Below are 18,059 nucleotides of genomic sequence, written 5' to 3' on the forward strand. Positions count from 1 at the left end.
TCCTGGGACATTTTCTCAAAACTTCACCAACACTCCTGGAACAGTTATTCTGCAAATTCGCTTGAGAATTTCACCAAAACATTCAGTGCTTTTCTACTCTATTGGACACCTTAGGCGGGATTCTCTGTTTCTGAGACTGTGTTGATGCCGACGCAGAATTTATGGAAATCCGCAACATCAAAACCTGCACCACACCAGGACTCATTCAGTTGAGGGGCTAGCACTGGCGCCATGTGGAACACAATCGATTCCAATGTGAAAGTGCCGGATTCGCCGGTTTCACGATTGACACTCAGGAGGCTGACAAGCTGCAGCCGCATATACACACTTCACTCCCCACTCACACCATCCCAGCCAACGTAATGGCTGTAAGACACATGATCCCACACAGAGCTTGAGACCCTCCTGGATGCCGTGGAGGAGAGGCGGATGACCCCGTACCCCAGCCTGGGGACGAGGCTGCCAGCCACCACCATTTGTTGTGCCTGGCGCAGGTGGCAGAGGCAGCACTGTCCGGACTGGCCAGCAGTGCCGGAAAAACGGCAGAACCTCCTCAGGGCTGCCAGGGTGAGTAAGCAACACTGTGCCCCTGGCACCAACCCCTATCCCACACACCCGTAAACCTACCCCCAACCCAGAGGGAGTCTGAACCCACACCCTGCACCACATGTCGGTTCCCATACTGGCCACCATGGCCGGCTGCCCTGGCCACTGAGGCCACCAGCTACCCACCCCCTGGGCTGCATGCATCTAACAATGATGTTTTCTGTTTGCCCCCCCCCCCCCCCCCCACTGTGCTCCCGTGCCGTGGGAGAGGAGTTCGGCCGCGGGCGAGGAAGTAAGAACCCGTTTTGTTGTGCTTCCCCATGACACATGTGTTAACAACCCCCACACACCACACCCAAATCATCCTCACCCTACACCACCCCTACCCCTTCATCCTACCCCAGCTCCACCCATGCGCTCAGCCCAGCTTCCCCTCAGCCTGCGGTCTAATCTTGTCTTGTGTCTTGCAGGAGCAGTTGGAGATGGAGTTGGCCCATCCAGTGTCACTCGCCCCCAGCTAGTGCCACAGCCGGAGCCCCCCTGTGAGCCGAGCAATGACGAGTGCAGCTCGGATGGTAATCCTCCGCCGGAGACTCAGGAGAGCCGGAGCTCGAGTCAGAGGATGACACTGATTTTGTTCACAGCTGTCTCCAACACCCTCCACCATCCCAGAGACACTCACTTCGTTGGGCACTTTAGTGAAGAGGCTCCTGGGACACTCTCTGGTGCACATATACAGCTGATCCGGTACAGCAGGTGGAGGTAGGTTCACCCAAGGGCAGAGGGCAGGCTGACCCCAGGAACAAGCTGGCGTCCAGGCGGGTTTCTGGAATAGACAACCCCATCGCTTGAGGAGAAACAGTCGCAGAGCCAGGGACTATATGAGGGGCTTTCGACGGGCATCCAGTATCTCAGATGCAGTTGGAGGTGTCCCACCGTGAGCGGCAGCAGGAGGTGGTATGAACAATGCGTGCCACACAGGCCAACACCACACGGATGGCCTCCATGGTAGAAGCGGTTTTGGCTACGGAGCAGCATGTCCAAGGCTTGGGGCATTCTGTGCAGGTGCTGGCCGAGGCCCAGGACAGGGTTGCTGTCTCACAGATGACCATGTGCCAGAGCCACCTGGAAATCGCAGCGATGCTCCTGATCGTGGTCCAATCACAGCAGGCCATGGCTGGGAACGTCGGCGGCATTGCCCAGGTGCTGGCTGACATTGCACAGACACAGAGGGAGGTGGCCCAGTCCCAGAGGAAATTGACGCAGTTACTGGCTGATGTGACACAAGGCCAGAAACTGTTGGCACAGTCAATGGGCCATGTGGCACAGTCCTTAATGGAGGTGGTCCACTCTCTATGCTCCATGGCCATGAGCATGCAGAGACTGGTCAAACCAGAGTGGGCCTCCAGTTCTGGCAGTGCCAGGTGGCGGGGGAGGCTCAGGGGTTAGCTCCACTCGCACTCCCGTCCCATGGAGTAGGCCGGGGGCAATTGGGTACCCCGAGTGAGGAGGAGATGATGTGGCCCGTACTGGTGACTCCCACAGGGGAGGTGCCGGAACACTGCAGTACCTTGAACTCCCCTTCTCCTGTCCCTGGTGATCTGGCAGGCAGCGGGTGGGACAGGGTGGCACCACACCACCTGGGACCCATGCAGCTGTGCCCATGCAGGCCCGGTGGCGCTAGAAGATGCCCGCCAATGGGAACCCAGGTGGGAGCCATCTGCCTCCACTCCTGCTCTACCATCTGAGGAACCACCTTGGCATAGCATTAGGACACATATGACCGGAAAGTTCGACATCAGTTGTGTTGTCGTGGGTGCAGGGCACAGTTTTGTTATAGGGGCAAGGCATGTATCTGTATATATTTGTTCACATTGAACACCTGTTAACACTGTTCTATCCTGCCTCGGTGGTCTGTCAGATGGGTGTGAGGGGTGGGCTGGTCTGGGCTGGCCAGAGAGGGGGTGCGGGGAGGGAATGGGTGGATTTTGGGATGGCCCGTGCTCCCCCCTCTCCCCTCCCCTCCTCCTACCATCCCTACCACATAATCCAAGGGATTCGATGGCACCGTGTGATGGAATGGCCAGCTCGCATGCAGGGATCAACCAGGTGGACGGTGGAAAGTGCTACCATGTGCAAGAGTCAGATGATGTCAAATGATGTGGAGCACCAGAGCTCATAACAGAGTGGGTTGTCATCATCCTCCATCCCATGGACCAGACCCACTGTTTCTGCCAACCCAGGTCCCACACCTCGTAATGTGGCAGGTATGTATCACAGAGGGGATTGCAGGCAGGGAGGTAGCCATGGGGGGAGAGGGGGGTTAGTGAGGGGTGTGGAGAAGGGGTGGGATGTGGTGTCCGTGCCGCTGGCCAGTCCCCCCACATAGTTGGTGAACCTGAGGCAATTAAAGCATTCCGTGCATGTCGGCCCTGGTGCACATGTCATGTGGTCACCCCATGTGCTTCCTAGCCTCCCCGACTCCCGCATCATTCTCCTCAGATGAGACCTGCCCTTCCTCCTCATCTTCCTGTGTCCCCCTTTGCTGCGCAATGTTGTGGACAACACAGCAGGCCGCCATGATGCGGGCAACCCCACTTCCGGTGGTGTTCATGGTGTGAGTGGTCACACACAGGGCAGCTCCTGCTTGAAGGCACAGCAAAGAGCTCTTTTTACCCAATATTGTGTGGAATTTTGATGAAAAGGCGTAGGTGAATGTTGGCGGAGTAGTTTACTCCGGAAGCGGTACATCTGCTGGTTATCAAACCCTGCAGAAAACAGTGAGAGACTAGGCTAAAGAATTGGAGAAAACCTGTGCTGCAACACCCACTGTAAGCATGCAGGCAGGAGTAGGGCTGGTGCAGGCTGGAAGGCCCCAGCTGGAGTTGGTGACTTTTATTCAGGCGGAATTCTGCCAACAGAAAAAGGAAGTGCTGAGGATCGTGCAAAGGCCATTGAAGGAGCTGTGGCACCCCTGAAGAGTTCTTTGGAACAGTTGGGGAGGTGTTTGGAGGTGCAGGGGCCGCAGTTTTGGGAGATTGAAGGGGTGATCTTGGACCACAGCGATCGTGTGGTGGCTCTGGAGGCGGAGGTGGGGCTCCTAGCAGACTTTTGAAAAATGTTGAGGGCAAAGATGGAGGAGCAGGAGAATACTTCGAGAAGGCAGAACCTGTGAATAGTGGGACTGTCTGAAGGATTGGAAGGTGTGAGTGCCACAAGGTATGTCTTGAAGATGCTGGCGAGGCTGGTGGCAGAAGGGGTGCTAAATAAGATGCCTGAAGTGGAACAAGCCATAGGTCCCTGAGGCAGAAGCCTAGAGCTGGGGAGCCGCCATGGGCTGTGATCATGAAACTCCACAAATTTGTGGAGAAAGAAAATTTTGCGATGGGCCAGGGAGAAGCGCACCTCCACCTGGGAGGGGAATGAGGTCCGAAATTATCAGGACATCAGAGCCGAGTTGGCGAAGCAGTGGGCAGACTTTAACAAGGCCAGTGGGGTGCCATACCGCTGGCAGATCAGGTTTGGGATGCTCTACCCGGTAAAATTATGTGTGACATTCGGAGGCCAGTAGTATTAATTTGAAACCCCAGAAGCGGCCGAAGAAAGAGCATAAACTGGGGAGAACTGAGCGGACAATGCTTGGGAACTGGGGTGCTGGCATTTTGCAATGGCTGGAAGCATGTTTGAATTGGGGATAGGGATTGGGGGTTTTCATCTTTTTTGGGGGGGGGGGGGTTGCTGTTTACTGTTGTGATTGTAAGGGGTTGTAGGGGTGAAACCTTTATGTGGGGATGGATGTTCCAACCCCCCCTCCTGTTTGATGGGACTATTTGTGTTTAGCATTTGTTTGTTTGCTTTTGGAGAAAGCTGCCTGGAATTCAGGAGAAGTCTTTGTTTGCATGGGGGAATGCAAGGTCAGCACGGAGCCTTCTTCCTTGAGCTGAGGAGTGGGGGGTGGTGGGGGGGAAGGGGAGGTCATTGGGAGGGGCCTTTGGGTAGGGGCTGCTGCAGTAGCAGGCGATGCTGATGAAAGGAAGTGAGGTGACGGGGGAGAAGGCTGAGAGGGGTGGCTGGGTGGGGGCCGGGGAGGGAGGTTGTTGCGATGTGGCAGGGGGTGAGAGATCACATGGTCAATGGAGGAGAAAGTAGCCATCTGGGATGGGCTAGGTATAGGATAGAATTAAGGGGGCGGGAGTTAAGTGGGGAAGATGAGGGACAGTAGAGGCGATTGGAGGCACAAGCCTCCGGTAAGGCTGGTATCGTGGAACTTCCGGGGACTGAATGGGCCGTTTAAAAAGGTCGCAGGTATTCACGCACCTCAGGAACTTGAAAGCAGGGGTGGCCTTTCTGCAGGAGACCCACCTCCGTGTGAAGGACCAGGTTAGGTTAAGGAAGGGGTGGGTCGGGCAGGTTTTTCACTCAGGGTTTGATTCGAAATCGAGGGGTGTGGTGATTTTAATGAGCAAAACAAAAATGAGATTTGTGAGTGTGAAGGAATTGAGGGATCCGAGTGGGAGATATGCAATTGTGTGTGGGTATTGGGGCACCGGTAGTATTGGTAAATATGTATGCCCCAAATTGGGATGATGTGGGTTTTATGAGGGGTTTGCTGGCCACGCAAAAGTTGACCATGGGAGGAGATTTTAACTGTGTCCTGGAGCCCAGGGTGGATAGGTCGAGCCCCAGGTTGATGGGTAGGGTACGAATGGCCAGGGAGCTGGAGGGGGTTTATGGAGAGGATGGGTATGGTGGATCCATGGTGCTTTCAGAACCCAGGGGGAAAGGAGTATTCCTTCTTTTCACATGTCTAAGGTGTATTCAAAGATTGATTATTTCATAGTGAGTCGGGAGATTTTGGTTGGGGTGGAGGGGGCAGAGTATGTGAGGCTAGTTATCTCGGACCATGAGGCCAACTGGCTGGAGATTCGGTTTAGATCAGGACGAGAGCAGAGATCGGGGTGGACGTTTGCCTCGGGTTGTTGGCGGATGGAAGTTTTTGTGATAAGGTGCGGGCGGCGATTGAGGAGTATGTGGAGTTGAATCAGAATAGGCAGGTGTCGGCGGCCATTTTTTGGGAAGCACTGAAAGCAGTGGTCCGAGGGGAAATTATTTTGTTTGAGGCTCGTGCGGATAGGGAAAGGAGGGAGGAACATGACCGTCTCATGAGCGAGATAGTGGAGGTGGACGAGGAGTTTCCAACGGTGCCCATGTGGAGGGATTGGTGAGGAGCAAAAAGTTACAGGGGCAATTTGACAGGCTGACAACGGGGAGGGCGGTAGGGCAACTGCGTAGGGCAGGGGGGTGTGAAATATGAGTATGGGGAGAAGGCGAGCCGCATGCTGCCGCACCACCTGCGGAGGCAGGCTGCGTCCAGGAATATATTGAAGATACGAACTGGGGCTGGGGATGTGGTGTCGGTGCTAGGGAAGATAAATGAGGCATTTAGGGATTACTACCAGGGACTTTATGAGTCGGACCCGGGGGTGGGGGGGGGGGGGGGGGGTATCCTGTGGTGGTTTCTGGATAAGCTAGAATTTCCCCAAGTGGAGGAAGCAAAGAGGCAGATGTTGGAGGAGCCCCTGGGGCTGAGGGAAATGCTGTATAGTATCAAGGGTATGAAGTCGGGGAAGGCCCCTGGGCCGGATGAGTACCTGGCAGAATTTTACAAGGAATTTGCGACAGACCTGGCACCACATCTTTTGGGGGCATTTAATGAAGCACTGGAGAAGGGGAGTTGAGAGACGATGACACAGGCAATAATCATACGAATCCCGAAAAAGGGGAAGAACCCAGTGGAATGTGGTCCTATAGGCCCATCTCACTATTGAACACGGATGTGAAAGTATTGGCTCAGTTGTTGGCAGGAAGGATGGAGGATTGTGTCCCGGGGGTGGTTGCAGGTTTCATGAAGGGCAGGCACCTTGCGAGTAATGTAAGACGGCTGTTGAATGTGGTGATGAATCCGTCAGGGAGTCTGTTATGGGAGGTGGTGGTGTCCATGGACACAGAGAAGGCATTTGATCAAGTGGAATATAGGTACTTGTTCGAGGTTTGGGAAGGTTTGGGTTTGGCCGACATTTGTGGCATGGGCACGGTTGCTGTATGTGGCACCAAGGGCGAGGACGAATGATATGAGCTCATGAAGCTTTGATTTACACAGGGGTACGAGGCAGGGCTGCCCGATGTCGCCATTGCTGTTTGCGCTGGCCATGGAGCCATTGATGATGGCTCTTATGGGGTCGGCGGAATGGCGGGGGATTATGAGGGGACAAAGGGAGCATCGGGTTTTGCTCTCGGCAATGACCTCTAGCTGTATGTTTTGGATCCGTTGGAGAGTATGGGAAGTAGTTGAAGGTGGTGCACAGGGTGCATGTAACTTGGGCGAGAATGAGTGGATTCTTCCAGGGGTTAACAGATGAGTGTGAGAGGTGTGGGTGGGGGGCAGCGAATCACACGCACATGTCTTGGGATTGCGAACAATTGGGAAGATTCTGGGTGGGAGTGTTCGCGGTCTTAGCCAGGATAGTGGGGGTGGAGCCTATGGTGGCGATATTAGGGATATTTTCCCTCACTACTCTGTCCAGAAATCTATTTATTAAGAACAAAAACATGTTACAATATATACAACTTGAAAAGTGAATTGGAAAAATATTTACAATGGGAGAGGTAGAAGCTTGTTGACTTGGGATTGTTTGTGGCATGCATTGCTGTCCAAATCATTTCAGAACTCTATGTAAAGTGCAATCTTAGACAATCATGTGAAATTACTGTTTTATTCAGCTGCATATCTTCAAGGTAAATTTGAAGCAGAAAAGAAATGCTATCACAATGGCTCAATGTAATTGAAAGCTTCACAATTCCTACCTGCAGGCCCTTTTTTTGCAGTTCATTTCTTAGTAAGTGTGCCAGATGTATATCAACAGGATCATAAATCAAGTATACAGTGTCTGAATGAAAGCGAGCTGTCCGTGCTCGTATATGCCAGTTCTCCTAGGGGCAGATAATTGATTTTAAATAAAATGTATTTTAAAGCGTTGTCACATAGTCGCATACAGAATAATGTTCACAGTTGAAATGACAAAGAACTTAACCTAAAATAAAGATAAAAAGGAGAAGAATGCAAAATGCCAAAAAACAAGAACAGAACTATAAAAATATATAACATGTCTTCCCGCATCAGAAAAGTGGGTAGCATTTTGGGTAAAGACACTATCAGAGTTTAACTCTAAAAGTTAAAGGAGTATTGCATTCATGTCTAACAATCATTTTACCCCACCAAATTCAAATTCCACTATTCAACGCATTTGCATCCATTAATTATTTTGGCGGCATGGTAGCACAGTGGTTAGCACTGTTGCTTCACAGTGCCAGGATCACTGTCTGTGAGGAGTCTGCATGTTCTCGCTGTGTCTGCATAGGTCTGCTGGGGGTGCTCCAGTTTCCTCCCACAAGTCCCGAAAGACGTGCTTGTTAGTTGAATTGGACATTTTGAATTCTCTATCAGCGTGCCCAAACAGGTGCCAGAGTATGGTGACTGGTGGATTTTCACAGTAACTTCATTGCAGTGTTAATGTAAGCCTACTTGTGACAATACTAAAGATTATTATTATTATTTTATAAATAGGGAAAACAGGAAAGGGAAAAAGGAGGACAAGTGATAGCATTGAGTAAGTAAACTACTATAGCACAGGAGAAGGGTGATATATGTGAACGGTCATACAAAAGAGCTATTTTGCTACTGGGTGTATACCAAATAGAGGGAAGGTGATAGAGAGCAAATTACAAGAAAATGCAAGAATTATAGTGTAGAGATAAAAAGCAACTTCAATTATATTAATACAGACTGGGATAGTAAAGTCTAAAGTGTGAAGAGAAGTGAAATTCCTGTATGAGAGAACTTAGTTCTAGGGAATAAAATTAGACATAATTTTGTCAGAGATCATAATATCACCATGTTCAAAATAGTTATGGAAAACGATAAGGAGCAATCAGACATACAAATACGTAACAGGAGGAGGACTAACTCCAGTTTATTGGTAAGTGATCTGGTCCAGGTAGATTGGAATCTAAAAGTGGGGAGCAAAATATATAATTATAAAATGGGAACAGACAGACACATGGCCAGGGGGGCAAAGGAAGGACATTCATGACTAGAGTTTCCTGAATGACATAAGATGTAGCTATCAAAAAAAAGGCCAGATGTGTAAATGGATAAATCAGTGAAGGTGGTAGAGCAAGGTGATAAGACTGTTCAAAGTATCAGGGATCCTTGGCTTTATTAATAAAGGTTTGGGAGAGGGGATTAATGTCTATGGGTGTTTTTGGTATTTCCATTTTCCCAGGGCTCTGGAATGGCCTGTCCTCCACTGCAACTGTTTCAGGCCCGTCTCAATGCGGGAATGTGCGCACAGCAAAAGTTTTGTTTTGTGAGCAAGTCCAAGGAGTTCAGGAGAAGCCACAGCAAAGGAATCCAACCAGTTACTGTACTTCTCCAGAAATAGGCCTGCCTAATGCAGGACTCGGAAAGCAGAATGTTACTCACATGAGACACATGACCTCTTTCAAGGTGATCAAACGGTTAGAAAACGTGGATCTACATTGGTTTTGGTCCAGTTTTAAGGATGGATAGTGAAGGTAGGAAACACATTTGTAAATTAAGTTCCCCCTTTTGTGTGGGGCTGTTTCTTTGCCTCCTGGTTTACAGCAGGGTGCAAATAATTGGATAAATATTTGAAAGGAAAGTTTTGCAGGTCCATGAGGAAAGAGTAGATGAGAGAGGGGCTAATCTGTTAGCTCTCTCTCACGGTGCTGCAACAGGCTCGATGAGCTGAATAACCTTCATTGGTGTCGGAATATTTGTCTATCGGTAGAGTACAAATGCAAGGAAGTTATGCTGAAGTTATTGCCGTAACATGCACAGATCCTATTGGGTCGAGACAATTGGTTACCCCAAGACACATGGGGAAACCAATTGTCGCTACCCAGTAGGATCTGTGCAGGTTACAACACAGTCATGTAACTATTGTTCAGCCTTAGCTGGAGTACTTTTTTCAGTTCTGTTCCATTCAACCTTCAGAGGTATGCCAGGGCCTTTGAGATGCTGCAGACAGATTTACCAGAATGATCCCCAGGATGCAAGTAATCTGGTGAGATTAGAGAAGTTCGGGAAGTTCTTTTTACGACACGGAAGGTTAAGGCCAAGTCTGTTCAAATAATTTTAGAGTACCCAATTAATTTTTTTCCAATTAAGGGGCAATTTAGTGTGGCCAATCCATCTACCCTGCACATCTTTGGGTTGTGGTGTCAAAATCCCCACAAACACGGGGAGAATGTGCAAACTCCACATGAACAGTGACCCAGAGCCGGGATCAAACCTGGGACCTCGGTGCAGTGAGGCAGCAGTGCTAACCACTGTGTCGCCATGCTGCCCATAAGCCCAAGTTTTGACAGATATGTTTGAAATCTTGAACAGCTTCATTGAATAAGTAAGGAGAAATGACTTCCTGCATTTAGAGGGTGAATAACCAGAAGACATTGATTCAAAATGATTGGCAAATAAAAACATATGAGAAGGAAATATTTTTTATGCTTTAAATTGTTACAATCTGCAATACATTGCCTGAAACAATAATGGAAGCAGATTCAATAGCAACTTTCAAAAGGTAATTGGATAAACACTCGAAGGAAGGAAAAGTATTTTAATTTCCCTGGTGAAAGAGCAGGAAGGGACTAAAGTAGAGCTAAACTGATGACTCGAGCAAAGAGCTGGTTACAGATGAGGCAACATCAAAAATCACAGTATAATTCTTATTAATTTGATATACTTCAACCATTCTGTTTGGAAAAGCTGGAAAGATTATTCTGACAAGTCATTAAATTAAAAGTTAATAAGGAAGTGTTGTTTAACTATATATTCAATGAATTGATTTCCCATTATGTTGTTCACAGGCAAACGTTCCATCCGTCATCCTTTACACAGAGGCTGGATTCTCCAATCCCCCAGCCGCCTGTTTGTCGGCGGCATGCCATTCGCTCGTGGTGGGATTTCCTTTTGAAGCCACCCTACGCCGCCGGGAAACCCATGGGCGAGGGTGCGCTGCTGGTGTGAAGAGAGAATCGCAATGGCTAGAGCGTTCTGGCCAGTACTTTGTTGTATCTTCTTGATTTGCTTTTTGCTTCTCACTCTGTAGGATTATGCACATTTCTGTTTCCATCTCATTTGTTTGTGACTTTTCCCCTAACTTTCTTGAATATTCTTCATTCTGCTGATTCTACATTTTGGCTCCCAATGTCTGAATGTCTTTCATTATTTTCTCTCTCTCACTCTACATCCCTATCTCTTGTGTGCTCGGACGATCTTTCCCTCATTTACATATTTTTCATCTGCAGACTGTAATCAGAATAGGTAGTCTTTCACCAATACCACAATATGCAACTTTGATACATTGAAATTAAGGTGGTAAAATTTAAGTATAGAAAGGAAATCATTCAACTTTATTTTTCATGTTGATGTACCGACAGAGCTGAATGAGGGCAGCGCTTAAGGGGCGTTTTTCCATGATTGGGTCAATAACCTGTTAAGGGCCAGACCCAAAGTGTATCTGGAGTTCACCTGACCCACAACTTTTACAAGATTTTGGTTATGGGGAGCACAAGGGCCTACTTTACAGGTGTGATGCAACAGAGATCTAACGTACTTTTAAAGCAAAACTGTGATTATTTATGAATCTAGTTAACACTTTATAAACCCACAGTAAACATCTTAACAACTATCAACACCAATAATCCCTACAAATACAATATTCTATAAGAAACTCTTCATAACTTTCCTAATAACATCCATAAGACCAAAAGACCCTTTTTACAGAAAGCCAGCAGGTTTAAATTATCTACAGAAACAGGTATAACTTTGAAATCCTCAAATGAGATGAAGACAGTCTGCAGCTTGTCGAGAGAAATCCTTATACAGCTGCTTGCTTTTCCTGCAGCTATCCAGCTCTGAAAGCGAAACTAAAACACACTGTAGCTGCCTGCTCAAAAATGAAAGTGAAAGACAGCTAGTCCAGCTCCATCCACACTCTGACCTCACTGCGGCTATTTGATAAACACCCATTTCTTAAAGGTACATCCACTACAGCTATTTGATTAACATCCATTTCTTAAAGGTACTCTCACATGACACACCCAATAAAACATCAAATCCCAGGCCAGACATAACACAGGTCCGATAAAAGGCAAACATTGGCTTAATAACGGGCCTCAGTCACAGCTGTAGAAAGGCACTTGCCGTGTTCAGCACAGCAATCTCATTTCTCAGACTTCTTATCCATATGTTTCTTCTCAGGAAATTAGTGACTTCTTTGACAAATAGTAAGGCAGTTTGTTTTTGCTGTAGTTCAAAATCCACCGGAAACTGTATTAATGAAAACACTTATTTTCTAAGAATAATAACTTACATGGTAGTTTCACTTCAATTTATGTGAAGTACCAAGGTCATGTGTAATTAATTTATCTTCTCATTTTTTCAACTGAAATTCAAGTAACCCTATAGTGCCTACGACCTATGGACAAAAGCCAATCCAATACAAGGCTTCATAGTCATATGCTGCTCACATTTGGAATTGGCTATAAACGAAATGTACAAAGAAACAAAACCGCAAAGGGAAAATGCACATAGTAGACCAGCTAACATTCATTTATTGTCTCAGAATTTGTTGCAGAGGCAAAACCATATCAAAATTTGCTGGGTAAGTAATTAGAATATGCAGTAGCAAGCAGAGTGCTAGATTCAGAGCAGCATGGCAAATGGTCAAAGTAAAAATCCATTGCTGCTATTCAGACCCAAGGGGCGGGATTCTCTAATAATGGAGCAATGTCCCCACGCGCACGAGAAAACGGGCGTGAATCACTCTGGACCTTTTTCTAGAAAGTCCGGGGTGATTCTCCATTTGTAAGGGGGCCAGCAGGATGCCGGAGTGCACCACGCAGCTCTGGCTGCCAATACTGGGCCCTGCACTTCTGGCCGCGCGTCATGGCGGACCCACAGAGCAGGCCAGCGCCGAAGATGTAGGCCCCCCCCCCCAGATCGTGTGTGCCTGCCGATCATTGGCCCCAATCACGGGTCTGGCCGTCGCGGAGGCCCCCCGGTGACGGACCCCCCAGCAGGACGGCCACCGCAGCCGTGACTCCAAGCTCCCGCCGGGTGGAACCATATGTGAACCACGCCGGAGGGAACTCGGCCGGTCGTCGCGAACTCGGCCGGTCGTCCGGGAAAAACGCCGCAGGGACCTCTTTCACTGGCCCCCGACCAACGCTGCATCGGCCTCACACGAGCGACTGGTGGGTCTAACGACCCATTCTCCGCCCGTAGGCCGGGCGCAATTGCGGTGCGGAGGCTCGGGGAATCCTGGCCAAGGTGTTTAAAATTTGCGGAGGTAAAATAGGCTGAGGGTTTACAAAACTAATATCACTAATGGAATGGTTTTCTTATGAGGAAAGGTTGGAGAGGTGATGATTGTATCCACTGGAGTTTGGAAAAAGAGAGGCTACTTAATCAAAACCATTACAATCCTGAGGGGAATTGACAAAGTGGATGTAATAATAATAATTCTCCGCCGGCGGGATCCTCCCTTTTGCCGGCAACACACTCCGGCCCGTGGATTTTCCGAGGGCACGATGGTGTCCACAATAGGAAACCACATTGGCTAGATGCCGGGACGGAGAACCAGGAAACAGATGTGGCAGATGGAGAATGCCGCCCAAGATCTTTGTTCTTTTCTACACTTTCCATCATTTAAAAAAAATTTAGAGTGCCCAATTCATTTTTTCCAATTAAGGGGCAATTTAGCCTGGCCAATCCACCTACTTTGCACATCTTTGGGTTGTGGGGGTCAAACCCACGCAAACACAGGGAGAACGTGCAAACTCCACATGGACAGTGACCCAGAGCCGGGATTGAACCTGGGACCGCGGCGCCGTGAGGCAACAGGGCTAACCCACTGCGCCACCATGCTGAACTACACTTTCCATCATGCTCTTGCCTCCTTAACTTTGCTCCTATATCCAGATAGTACATTCTCTCTGTTCTTTGGCTTCCACAGATCCATTTTCAGTTACTGGCCACTTTGATTATATAATAGCCCCCTTTTCAATCTTCTGTCTGACCCAGAATTTATCTCATCTGATAAGTCTTCTGATACTTCTCCTCTCCAATTACGCGTTAGCTTTTATCAGGAAACTTGTGGTAACCTTTCCTTGAAAATTCCTGATTAATTATCTTCATTGTTGTTCTCAGAATTTTAATGGCAAAAATATCCTTTCTATGACTCAGGGAATAAGCCCGTTCATCAAATATATTCTGAACAATGACCTTTGCAGTAAATAACTTTCTGTACTAACACTCAGCTCCATGAACTGAATTTTGACAAAAGAAATCCACATTCAAAATATTGGGTCGGATTTTCCACCCCCCACCCCCGCACTCCCCTGGCACGTTTTATGGTGACGGAGGTGACCTGCTGCCATTGGCTGCTGATTGGATCTTCTGGTTCCACTGCTGTCAACAGGATTTCCAGTTGTTTTCACCATCCGCTGCCAGGTAACTTACAGCAGGGGCTTGCCATTGGCAGGACCGGACAATTCCACTATCGGGAACAGCCGGACAATACTGTCCATTCACTTGGAATTTGCATTGAGAATAATGATGAGGTCAACAGCACTCGCAGCAAATTCTGGTGCCTGCGCGTGTGGCATTTAAACATGGGAATCTGAAAGTTACTGTTGGATAACCAGAGCTTGCTGTAGCAGTCTTCATCAACAGCTTTTAAGACTGATAGCAACACAATTTTAATGCAAAAAGGGCTTAATTGAGAAGCAAGTGTGGAAGCAGCCTGGAAACCGGTAGTACAAAGGGTGATTCTAAAAGGCAAAACGACAGTCATGATTGAGCTTGCCATTGCCTGAAAGTATGGAGCAGCAGGGAGCAAAGAGCACCAGTGCTGGCTGCCCAGCCATCTCCCTGCGGCCCCATGCATTTCAGCTGCCTCCTGTGGAGCTTTGACGGACACTGACTCAGAGAGAAGAGGTATGCCCTTCCTTCCATCTGGAAGAAGAAATCCTCAGAGCCAGTCCAAGACACCTGGATGGAGGTGGCCATAGAGGTTAGCAGCTGGAAGCCATTAGGAGGATATGAGTGCACTGCATAAAGTGCTTTAAGATCTGCTAATGTCTGGAACGTGATAACTGGGTGTCAGGTTTCAAACTTTGTACGTAACAGCATGCACATGAGTTGAGGAGACAGAGTGACCATAGTTCCCCACATCTTGTCAGATCAAAAGGCCAAATGCATCACTGACACATCAGCAACCCAAATTAACCTGCCAACGAGCAAGGGGGCATCACCAACGAACTGAACAGTTCATGTGAATGGCATGCTAGAATAGATGAGGATGGACAGCTATGTACACATCTTTCTCTCTTTATCCTTTGGAAAAGAAAGTGCATTATTCAGGGGAAATATCTCAGCTGGGTGTTGGAGCGCCGCAGATCCACACACTGACCTTAATGGAGAAGGCAGCACTGAAGATCATAAGGGTTCCCTCACATCAAACCTGGGGGAATGGTGAGAGGTGAGGCTGTCTAAAGCAGGATCATTTGATAACATAATGCATTGACTAAATGTATGGAGGTCACTTCTGCCTCTTATGCGCGATAGGTATACAACTATTGGTCCTGCTGAGGCACCTGAACGATAGGCTAAGTTCTCACGACCAGCTTCTTGTGTTCCCCACAGGGCCAGTTGCAGAGGGGAGCAGAGAGAACCAGTGCAGTGCTGGCCAGCAACTTTGGTGGGGACAAATGTCCCTAAGGCAGCGCTGCACACCATTCCTCTGTACCATCCGCCAGCACAGATACACTCTCCTTTTTTTGGGCTTCACCTAGCTTTAACGGGTAGAACTACACTTTACAAGTAAGCAGGAGGTGGATTGTGAGGCAGGGTCGGTTTTGGACTGTCCCCCTCAGTGAACAGATACAACCATGTTCTACTGCACAAAGACGCTGTCATAAACAAGGTGTGCTGCATTATTCCTCAGGGATTTGAGCACTGAGCTCCTCTATTGAGAGAATGGCCACCCTCTTGGAGAATCATATGCACCTACACTCTGAGTGGGTGATATGACCAGAAAATGTAATACCCTTTGGAGCATTGACCATGAAAGTAAAATCTGACCAAAATTAGGCCAAGTGTTGGTTCTGGTGGAAAAACTGAGGCAAATGGCTGCCAGGAAGCCAGCAGCACAACTCACAGAGAGATACATGACCAAACGCTTGGATGGAGTGCAGCAGAGGTGGGATGTCCTCTATCCACGGTCATGCAGACATCCTTCCAGCATGGTCACCACCCCTGCCTGGGAGGCAGTGGCAGCCTTAGTCAATCCCAGCTCACTGCAGAAGGTGACAGCGCAGCAGTGCCACAAGGAGCTGAATAACCTTCTTTGCGCGACCAGGGTAAGCCCCACCTGCAGTCTCTCGCTGCATCCCTTCATACGCCCTCACACCTCCAAGGTGTTTGCTCACCCAGCCATCTCGCAGGTTGTCAGTACCTGTCATGAGGCCCTCTTCCATTCCCTCCCCCCAATCCCCATGGTCGCCTCCAGTACCTGCTGTGCTCCTCACAAACCCGCACCCATTCAAGGGCCATGCATGTCACATCTCATCACCATCTTAACTGGCAAGACCCCCACAAACACTCTCCCCCTCTGACTCATTGTTAGACAAACTCGAGCATAACAGGTGTGAACGAGCACAGCCACCCGGAAAGCGCGAGCTCATAAGCCTCACTCCCTTTGAGGAAGGAGGCCTTGATATGATCCAGTTGGAGGAAAACTGCACCTGGGTAGAGAGTGAAGTGGGGATCCAGGCAAAAGTGACATTCTTCAAGCCCCACGTGAGTAAACATGCCACATCATTGATCCCCCCTGGTGTATTAATGCCATCTCACTTCCCTTGCAGGGCAATCAATCTACCAGCCCAGACAATCCTTGTGCTCTCAGAACACAATGGGCATGAACATCTCCAAGGGACTTCTCGGACTCCACCATTGAAGAGGCTTCACATCTGTCGCCCACACCTTCCCCCAGCGCAGATACTCACACTTCAATGGGATTAAGTAGTCGGCAGGATTCTGGGTTACTCACGGATAAACACCTCACAATTGAAGATCCACAGCAGATGGAGGCAGGTACATCCCAGGGAACTGGCACTCGGAGGGATGCCAGAGCCAAGGACTCTGTTGAAGTGCTTGAACTACAAAGGCAGACTCACAAACATCAGGAAGGAATGACAGCAGCTCTCCTCAGAATGAAAGGCCGATTGGACAAGTCCCATCGCCTTTTATTCGACGAGATGGTGCAATCACCCCAACACAATGAGGCCAACACTGCGATGATGGGATCCGCAGTGGAGACCTTGGAGCAGGAGGTGCGCTCCCTGGTGGGGAATGTCCTCTCCATGGCTCAGCTGATGACCTCCATGGCTGAGGGCTTCAATTGCATGGTGAAGGTACTGATAGGAATTCACAAGTCTCTGCACCAGAGGACGCTGGGGCTTCTGGATCTCACTCCAGCTGCCTCTCTATCCCGTGGAGAATCCCAGGAGCCTCTGAACACACGGGTGGAAGAGGATTGGCATGGACTCAGCCCAAGCCTCCGAGCCAGGAGACTCTGGGGGTGTCCAGACCATCTGTTACCACCCTCCCAGTGAGCACACAACTCCAGCCCAGCACATGGTGGAGGGTAACAGTGCAACATCCGTTCTGCCCAAAGGTAGTCCTGGACCCTCACGTTCCAAGACCCCGGGGATGCACACCAAGGTCATCTCAGAAAGACAGTAGACCACCTCAACCTCATCTGTGGATCCTGGGGATACACCAAGAGATATTGGGGGTCTTAGGAAGAATAAGTAAGGAACTGTAGGTGCCCAGTGGGCACGGGTGAAGCTAGGCACTAGTTTGAGATAGGTCACCATTGTAATATAGCCTTTGTATTAAACATCACTTTGTTCATCAGCTGATCTTCCACACTGTAATTTAATGGTACCATGTTTCACAAACCCTAGTGCACATTTACCAATTAATCCATAAGAATGGAAGTGCCATGTCTCTCCCACGTCCCACTGGTGACTCAGTAAAGATCCACTGCTGCTGGCATTTGCCCCCCCCCCCCCCCCCCCCCCCCCCCCCCCCCGACTCGCTGCCCCTGCATCAACGGTCAGGACTTTCATTTCTGACAGTCTTCTGCAGTAATGAAGGGACCATGGGCTGACAAAGTGTAGAGAGGCTGCCAACCTCTGGTGTTAGTTGGAGGGAAAGAGCAGGACCCCTGATCTTGGAGAGGGCTGCAGGTAATGAGAGGTCATCAAGCGTCAACATTTCTCAACCCCATGAAAAACCCATTCATTGGCAGGACATATTCAGCTGTCTGTCAAGCTGAGAATGAGAGGAGCATCGCTCTGAA

Source organism: Scyliorhinus canicula, chromosome 10, assembly GCF_902713615.1.
Source record: "Scyliorhinus canicula chromosome 10, sScyCan1.1, whole genome shotgun sequence".
Taxonomy (NCBI): domain Eukaryota; kingdom Metazoa; phylum Chordata; class Chondrichthyes; order Carcharhiniformes; family Scyliorhinidae; genus Scyliorhinus; species Scyliorhinus canicula.